The sequence below is a fragment of the Gracilinanus agilis genome, chromosome 4 (assembly GCF_016433145.1).
Source record: "Gracilinanus agilis isolate LMUSP501 chromosome 4, AgileGrace, whole genome shotgun sequence".
In the NCBI taxonomy this organism is placed as follows: Eukaryota; Metazoa; Chordata; class Mammalia; order Didelphimorphia; family Didelphidae; genus Gracilinanus; species Gracilinanus agilis.
In genome coordinates, this window is record NC_058133.1 from 197,887,731 (window position 1) to 197,896,125 (window position 8,395).

Consider the following 8,395-nt stretch of genomic DNA (forward strand, 5'->3'; position numbering starts at 1 on the left):
GGGAATTTCCTTAAGATTGGACCTCAACTGATGCCTTGGCTTCTATTTGATTCTATTCTATTCTAAGGAGGTTAGGGAGGGAATAGAGAGAGGCTTCCTCCAGCCCCTGCTCCCATACACACCAAACCTCTTCTGAAATGCTTTCTGTTGTTATCTCCGCCTCCTTTCATAGGATCTTGGGGATTTAGAACTAGAAGAGACTAGAAAGTATTTAGTCCAACTCCTTCATTGTACAAAGAAGGAAACCAAGGCATAGGGACATAATAAAGATCACATAGCTCATAAGTAACAGTTGGAACTTGAACCCTAGTCTTCAGTAAATCTAGCACTCTTTTTACAGTATCCTTTCCTATAGCCACCTTTACTCCTGGGTAGGAGTAGATGTCCTGGAGGAGCATGATGACCATTTATCCTCCAAATAGTGACATTTCTCCTCCATACCATGTAGCACTATGACCACCTGTGGGAATGTTTGGGAGTCAAGGGAAAAGAGCAAGAATTCTAGGGCGAACACTCCACGCAACCAGCTTCTCTACTTCTCCCTACATGCTTAGATTGTTTCATACCCAATCCTTTTTTTCAGCAAAGGAAGGAGGAAATACAATATCCTCAGGAAGTCTACATCTCTGATGGGAGAGATAGTTCCTGCCCTCAGAGAGCTCTCATCGTGTTGAGGGGGGTTACAGGACTTGTTTAGGGAAGAAGTTGCTGTTCATAGGGAACAACTAGAGAGATGGAGGAAATAATTCATGCTCTCAAAGAACTTCTAGTGTAGAGGCAGCTAGCTAGGTAATACAGTGAAGAGAGCACAGGCCTGGAGATGGGAGGACCTAGGTTCAAATCTTGCCTCAGACACTTCCTAGCTGTGTAACCCTGGGTCACTTAACCTCAATTATCTAGCCCTTGTTGCTCTTCTGCCTTAGAACTGATACCAAGGCAGAAGGTAAGGGTTTTATTAAAAAAAAAAACCTTTGAGTATCTTCCAGGAAGATACATTCCTTCCCCTCAGAAAGCTGCAAGTTTGATGAAGAAGATAGTCCTCGTCCTCCTAGACCTCCCAGTCTGATTGGGAGAAACACAATTCCTATTCTCAGGGAGCTGTTAGTACAAAGAAGGAAAGAGGACAGTGGGACTCAAGACACAGTGATAGAAGCCCTACATTGGACACTCTATACATTAATGCTAGGGATGAGAGGAAGATGAGAGGAAGGAATGGCCTGAAAGAGGATTTTAGCTGCCTTCATCTTTGTAAATAAAGCATCTTCCACATCTGGGCTTATTACTGTGCTGCTGTCCCTAAGCTCAGAGAGCTCATAGCTGAGCCAGACATGGAGACAAGGATGGAGAGGAGAGATGATAAAATAAAAGTTGCTTTAAATATTCGCATCCTATATACTTAGGGTTTTTTTGGGGGGGGGTTGCTCAATTAAGGGGAAGAACAGATGTTAAATTCTTGTAAATAATTTTTAAGAAAAAAATGAAGGACAATTTCCCCTTTATATTGGGTATTACTATTCAATGGAAGAGTGACTTAAGTATGTGTTGTTATGAATACAAATTAATCTTGGAGACTTTATACTAAGAAATAATAACATTAATAAATAAATATTTGCACCCTATTATTGCTGATTGGAATCTTTGGCTCAATCCAAGAATGAGTTTAGAGTCTCAGGAGGGAAGTCAAGACATTACACACATGAAACAGCTAAGTAACAATGCCAGGCAGTGGGTGACTGTGTGCCAGGATGACTAACACAGACAGTAAGTGATGGAGAAATTGGTGCAGGAAAGGAGAAAGCCGGTCAGTGAGAACTAGAGTGGAGTACCCAGGAAAACCTTTATGGAAAGAGAGCCTGGAGCTAGACCTTGAAGTGTGAATACAATTTGGATTTCGCAGATTCACAGGAATTTAACTTTGGAAGGGATCTCAGCAGCTGTCTTTGTCCACTGATGTTGTTCATATGTTTCAGTTATATCTGACTCTCCATCACCCTATTTTTGGGGTTCTCTTGACAAACATATTGGAGTGGTTTGCTGTCTTCTTCTCCAGATCATCTTATAGACAAGAAAACTGAAGCAAACAGTGTCAAGTGACTTGTCCAGGGTCACACAGCTAGTAAATGTCTGAGGGATATTTGAACTCAAGATGAGTCTTCCAAACTCCAGGTCTGACACTCTATCTACTGGCATCCCAAAGGAATAACCACCATAACATATCAGACAAATGTTAATTCAGCCTCTTGTTGAAGACCTCTTTATAAGAAAGGACCTATGACTTTCCAAGGCAGGCACTCTGATTTTGAATAGCTCTGGTAAGAACTTTTTCTGACATCAAGTCTAAATTTGCCTTTTTGCAACTTCCACCCACTATTCCTTGTTCTGCTTTCTAAGTCCAAGCAGAACAAGGCTAATTAATTTTTTCTTGTAAATGACAAATACTTTAAACAGTCTATCACGTTCTCCTTTTTCTTTTTTCTTGCCTAAACAGCTTCTATATCTTCAACCAAGTTTCATATGACATGGACTCAAGACCATTCACCATGGCAGTCACCCTCCTCTGAAAACTCTAGTTTATCACTTTCCTTCTTGGTAGATTTGAAAAGTTTATGTTTTAATTTTTCCATCTGTAACAAGAGGAGGTTGGACGAGATGGCCTTTATAGTCTTTTCCATCTTTGTAGGTCTATATTCCATGGGAAGAATCAGAGAGGACATTATTACAGGTGCAGAGGTGGGGAGACAGGAGGTAGTTTGGTATATGTTGGCATCAAGAAGGAGATAAAGAAGGAGAGAGCCTTAGCCCCAGCCTGCCATCTTCCTCAGACTTTAGTTTTGAGCAAACACCTTGCAGACCTTCTTGACAGAACACTGGGTGGGTATGAAGGCTCCCACTTCTCCAGAAAGCCTGCTTCCTTTCTCCAGAGGCCTTCCTTGGCACAGTCTAGCCTTTTCCTCTGTGTCAGCTGACGTCATCAAAATGACTGATTTTTCTGACACTAGGAGAAACTTGGCGGGCTCCCCAACTATAGACCTACTCAGAGAAGTTGAGGTACCAGCCTGGGACCACCCATCAAGGGAGCCACTGAGGCTTGGCTGAGTTTGGAGGAAAGGCACTTAGGAGACTCTCTTGCCCTTTCCTGATCTTCAAGGGCAGTCAGTAAGGGTTGAAAATTGATCAACAGGTTGAGTTTTCAAAAAAATGAGAGCATTTTCTCAGCCATCCCAAATGTGGTTTTAAATGAAAAACACACCCCCATCAGAGCAGGAGGATTGTTTAGATTAACAGAGCTTCTCTCCCTCCCCCTTCTCCAACCCTTCCTGCAAACATGTGATTATATTTATTTCGACAGAGGATATGAGCCCTGGCTGCCCAACACTAGTCCTCCCTTCTCTCCCCCCCCCCAAACACACACACACACACACACACACACACACACACACACACACACACACACACAGCCTCACCATATCTCCTATCCTTACTACTTTGGGCACTGAGATCACAATTGGATGCACAATTGGATTTTTTCCCTAACAGGACAGCAAAATTGCTATTTCTGCGGTTGGGACAAATTTGGAGCTATCTTTGAATTCCTTTCCCATTTCTAGCTGCCAGTTCTCAGTACCATCTTTTTTCTTTTTTCTTCTACTTATTTACTTCCTTGCTTCCTAGACTCTTCCTTCTTCCTGATGAATAATTCTTTCTCCCCAAGCATCTTGGCCAGTTCATGCCCAGCCCTCTAGTGCATCCCAGGCCCTCATTCCCTTACACCTAGAATGCTTCAGGAGTCTCTCTAATGGTTTTTGTACCTTCAGTCTTTTTTTCCACTAGTCTGCTAGTGAGCTTCATTCACAAGTCTTGTCAACTGCTTTCTTCAACTCTGTCAGAGATCTCAGAGATCTCTAGTGGACCCTAAAGTTTATTACATTGAACTCCAGTTCTTCAGCCTGGTTTCCATGGCCTCTTCTCTCACAAGTTTCCTCACTGGACCCCTCTCTGGCTCAGAATCTCAGCTCCAGTCACATAAACCTGTCTCCATCTCTTTCTACCCACACCTAAACCTCTCTCATGTCTTAAAAGCTGTCAGTACAACTGACTTAGGAGGCATTCCCTGTTCTTCTTCCCTCCTGCCATTTCAAGACTGTCTTCCTCCAGGAAGCCTTCTCTGACATCCTCCGGTCTGCATCTTTCTCAGTTCACTTGATTCCCTCCCCCTCCCCCAGCTCTAATGCCCACAGCTCTCTCCAGACAGAGACTGCCTTGTCTTTGTTTCTTCCTCTCTGCATGCTTCCCACCCCATAAAACAATGGTTTTTCTCCTGTTCTCCTTTCTTCTTCTCCTCTCGTTCCTGCTGCCCCTTCCCCTAAAGGAGGATGCCTGAGAGTTTGCCAAGCTGTGAGATGCTTGCAATCCCCTTGGAGAAAGGGACCCTAATTTTCCCAATCTGGAATTTTCCATCAGCGTTATTGACCTATTGTCACAAATGATGGGCAATCGGACTGATTTAGGTCTTTTCTCTGTTCTCCCACACCACAGGCTGGGAGGGGCCAGCAATGGAACAACTCTGCTTTACACCTTTGTAAATTAGACCATCATATGTTTTCCCCCTAGATGTCAGGTTCCCTTAATTACCTAATAAAGGATTATTTTTAACCCTACCGTATCCCAGTGAGATTAAAAGAAGAATTTTCATTATTCAACTAGGGCAGTAGAGCTAGGGGAATCCAGGTAACCTAGAAGCTTAGCAGGGGCCGGTGGCACTGAAACAGGTATTTCTCCTCTTGACCTAGTCAGGCTCCAAATGCCATAAAAACTCTTACAGAGAGAGGGATCAGGAGCTCAGCAGCAAGCGATTCCCCTTTGCCCCTCTCCTCACCTCAGTGGTTTGTTTTGTCTTACAGTCCTCTCTGAGACTAGGAGCTATCCACAGATGGTATTTAGTACAGTTATACAAATTGTCTTCTTTGAAATCCATTTCCAGCTAATTTCCCAAATAACTTTTTCTCCCTTCGTCCTTTTTGTTTTGCATGTTTTTGCTGTAGACTCCAAAGACTCCCACTTCCATGAGACATTTTTCTGTCTAGCCTTGGAGTCTGTGTGTGTGTGTGTGTGTGTGTGTGTGTGTGTGTGTGTGTGTGTGTGACGACAGAGACAGATAAAGCAGACAGAGACAAAGAGAGAAAGAAAAGTGGAGGAGGAAAGAGGAAAAGAAGAGAGATGGAAAAGGAGGAAGAGAGAGCAGAAGCAGTATGCAGAAGGAAGATCCAGCCTCTCCAATGGTGAATTATTTTGTCTCTGTCATTATGGGGGACGTGTCAGGCTTTGGTTTTTGGGCATTTCATTTATGCTTTGAAAATGGGATTGGGCTGTCAGGAACTCTGAGGAAGGGAAACTAGGGTATGGGGGGTGCTCCAGGAACTCTCCCCAATGTCTCATTGGTTGTTTTCTGAAGACTGAGGGTAAGATCAAACATCAAAAGCAGGCCTGGCTGGTGCCTGAGCTAATGGAACTGTGGAGGCTCATTCCAGATGTGTGCAGCTGTTTCCTCCCACCATGCTGTCCAAAGTCCTCTGACTCTTCATCTTAGGGATGGATGTTGATTTGGCCTTTGAGGTTGACTATTCCCCAGGCATGAAGTTGGTATGTCTGACCTCTGCCTCTCTTATCCTAGACTCCATTCCTCCTCCTAATTGTTGGACTGTCTACTGACCTGGCAATTGGGACCCTTCTTGAGGTTTAACCTGCAACTGCTTTGCTTCAATACCAGGATGTTTCCTTTGATGGGGAAGCAGGGATGTAAAGGATGGGGGAGGAGACTCGTTGGGTCTGGTGGTATCTCTGATGACATGGAGAAAGGAAAATGAGATGCTCTGATCCTTGCCATTTGGGGGGAAATGTAGGGAGATAATGAAATATTTAGAGCTGGAGTTAATTTGAAAATGGGATCCTTCCACTACAAAGCACTCAGTCATCAGATGGGATATTAGCTTCTTCTTTGGCTCAATTCTCTCATTCCAAATGTTATAAGCTTCTAATATGGATATAATACAATCAACTTTATTACAAATTTAATTGTTTACAGAAAGTCACCAAGCTTCAGACATTGTCTTAGAGGTCTGACCCTAGTGAGGTGGTGGAGAGCCAGGAGGAGGGCAGAAAAAAGAGGAAAGAATGGAAAAGAATGGAGACCGGAAGACTGAAGGAGAATAGAGAAAGAAAAGGTAAAAAGGAAGGAAGAAAAGAAATTAGAGAAAGAAGGAAGGACATAAGGAAGGGGGAAGAGAAAAAAGAGGGGAAACAAAAGAGAAAGCTAAATGAGTGAAATAAGATAGAGAAGGAGAAAAAAGAGGAAACAAGGGCAAGAGGGGACTAAGGGAATGACAGGGAGAGGGTAAAGGCCAGATTTTGATTTTTAAGCAAAGAAATGTCCCAGCCAGATAATAGAATTCCATTTAACCTTCCCATTACAAAAATATCCCTCCACTCAGAATGCCAATGCCAGTCTCATTTTGGGTGCTCCTTCTGGCTCCAGGGAAGAAAGTTGGGGGAGGTAGCAGAGGATTACATAGGAAGTAGAATGAATATTGGAAGCTTTGTCCCAGGACACTAATGGCTCAGTGGGGAGAGTGACTAATGATTATGAAATAAGGTTCAAAGATTTATTTAGTTGGTTAGGAGGGTGTGTGTAGAGGGAAGGATGGGAAGATGGAAAGACTGTGAAGTGGATGGGGGAGGGGAGCTTAGCCATTTATCTATGTGTCCTAGCTTCAGGGTAACTGCCTCTCTCCTACAGAAAGGGGTGCTGACAGAGTAGGCTTTTCCCAGAAAGACCTTGGAATCTTGGGGAATCGATACTATATTCTTGGAACCTTGAGTGTGATACTTCACTTTTCTGGGCTGAATATGTAAAAAGGGATAGAATCATTCATTCAGAGACAAGGCTAAAACATAAGTCTCTTGGTGCCTATTCTACTACATTATAACAAAAGGAAAGGTTCTGCAAATTTTAAAGTAATAAGGATGCAAAAGTTCTTTTCATAAGAAAAGGAAAGAGGAAGGGGTTAGTTATAGCTTAGTTTGGATGACATGAATTCTGGAAATCACCAAGCCTTGAGTCTTCTCCCTCCACTCCTTGTCACCTTAATAAATTAAAGGTTGTTATGATGAAATTGGTCCCTGACTGTTCCCTATCTTCCCAACAAGAATAGGAATAGACCAGATTCTGGATTTCCTCATTGTAACCAGTCTGTTCTATACTAAGGTCTCCAATTCCTTCTTCTACATTTCTTTGTTGTTATTGTTGTTAATTCCTTTTTTGAAAAAAATTTATTTATTTTTTACCAATTACATGTAAAAACAAATTTCTACCCAAGTTTTCCCAAGTGATATGATTGAACTTATCTTCCTCCCTCCCTTCCCTTCACCCTCCCAGTGTTAGCAGGCAATTCGGTCTGGATTATACAAAACACATTTCCCAATTGTTCATTTTTGTGAGTAATATTATAAAACCCAAATCCCCAAATATAAACCCAAGTAAACAATTGAAAAATTGTATGCTTTCATCTGCATTCTGACTCCAGCAGTTCTTTCTCTTGAGGTAGACAGCATCTTTTGTCATAAGACCCTCAGAACTGTCCTGGGTCATTGTATTGCCAATAATAGCTAAGTCTATCAGAGTTGATCATATACAATATTGCTGTTACTGTGTACGGTGTTCTCCTGATTCTGCTTATTTCATTCTGCATCAGTCCATGACGGTCTTTCCAGCTCTTTCTGAAATCATCTTGTTCATCATTCCTTATTCCAATAGTATTCCACACCATCACATGCCACAATAGTATTCCATCACCATCATATGCCACAATTTGTTCAGCCATTCTCAAATGACTGATATCCCTTCAATTTCCAATTCTTCACTACTGCAAAAAGAGCAGCTATAAATATTTTTGTACAAGTAGGTCCTTTCCTTTTCTTAAAAAAATCTCTTTGGGAGATAATAAGGAAAAATACTTGTACAAAAATATTTATAGCCAAGTTCTTTGTGGTGGCAAAAAATTGGAAAATGAGAGAATGTCCTTTAATTGGGGAATGGCTGAACAAATTGTGATATCTGCTGGTGATGGAATACTATTGTGCTCAAAGGAATAATGAACTGGAGGAATTCCATGTGAACTGGAATGATTTCCAGGAATTGATGCAGAATAAAAGGAACAGATCCAGGAGAACATTGTACACAGAGACTGATACACTATGGTACAATCGAACATAACGGAACTTCTCTACTATCAGCAATGCAAGAATCCAGAGCAAGGCTGAGGGACTTATGAGAAAGAAAACTAGTCACATTTAGAGGAAGAACTGTGGGAGGAGAAACACAGAAGAAAAACAACTGCTT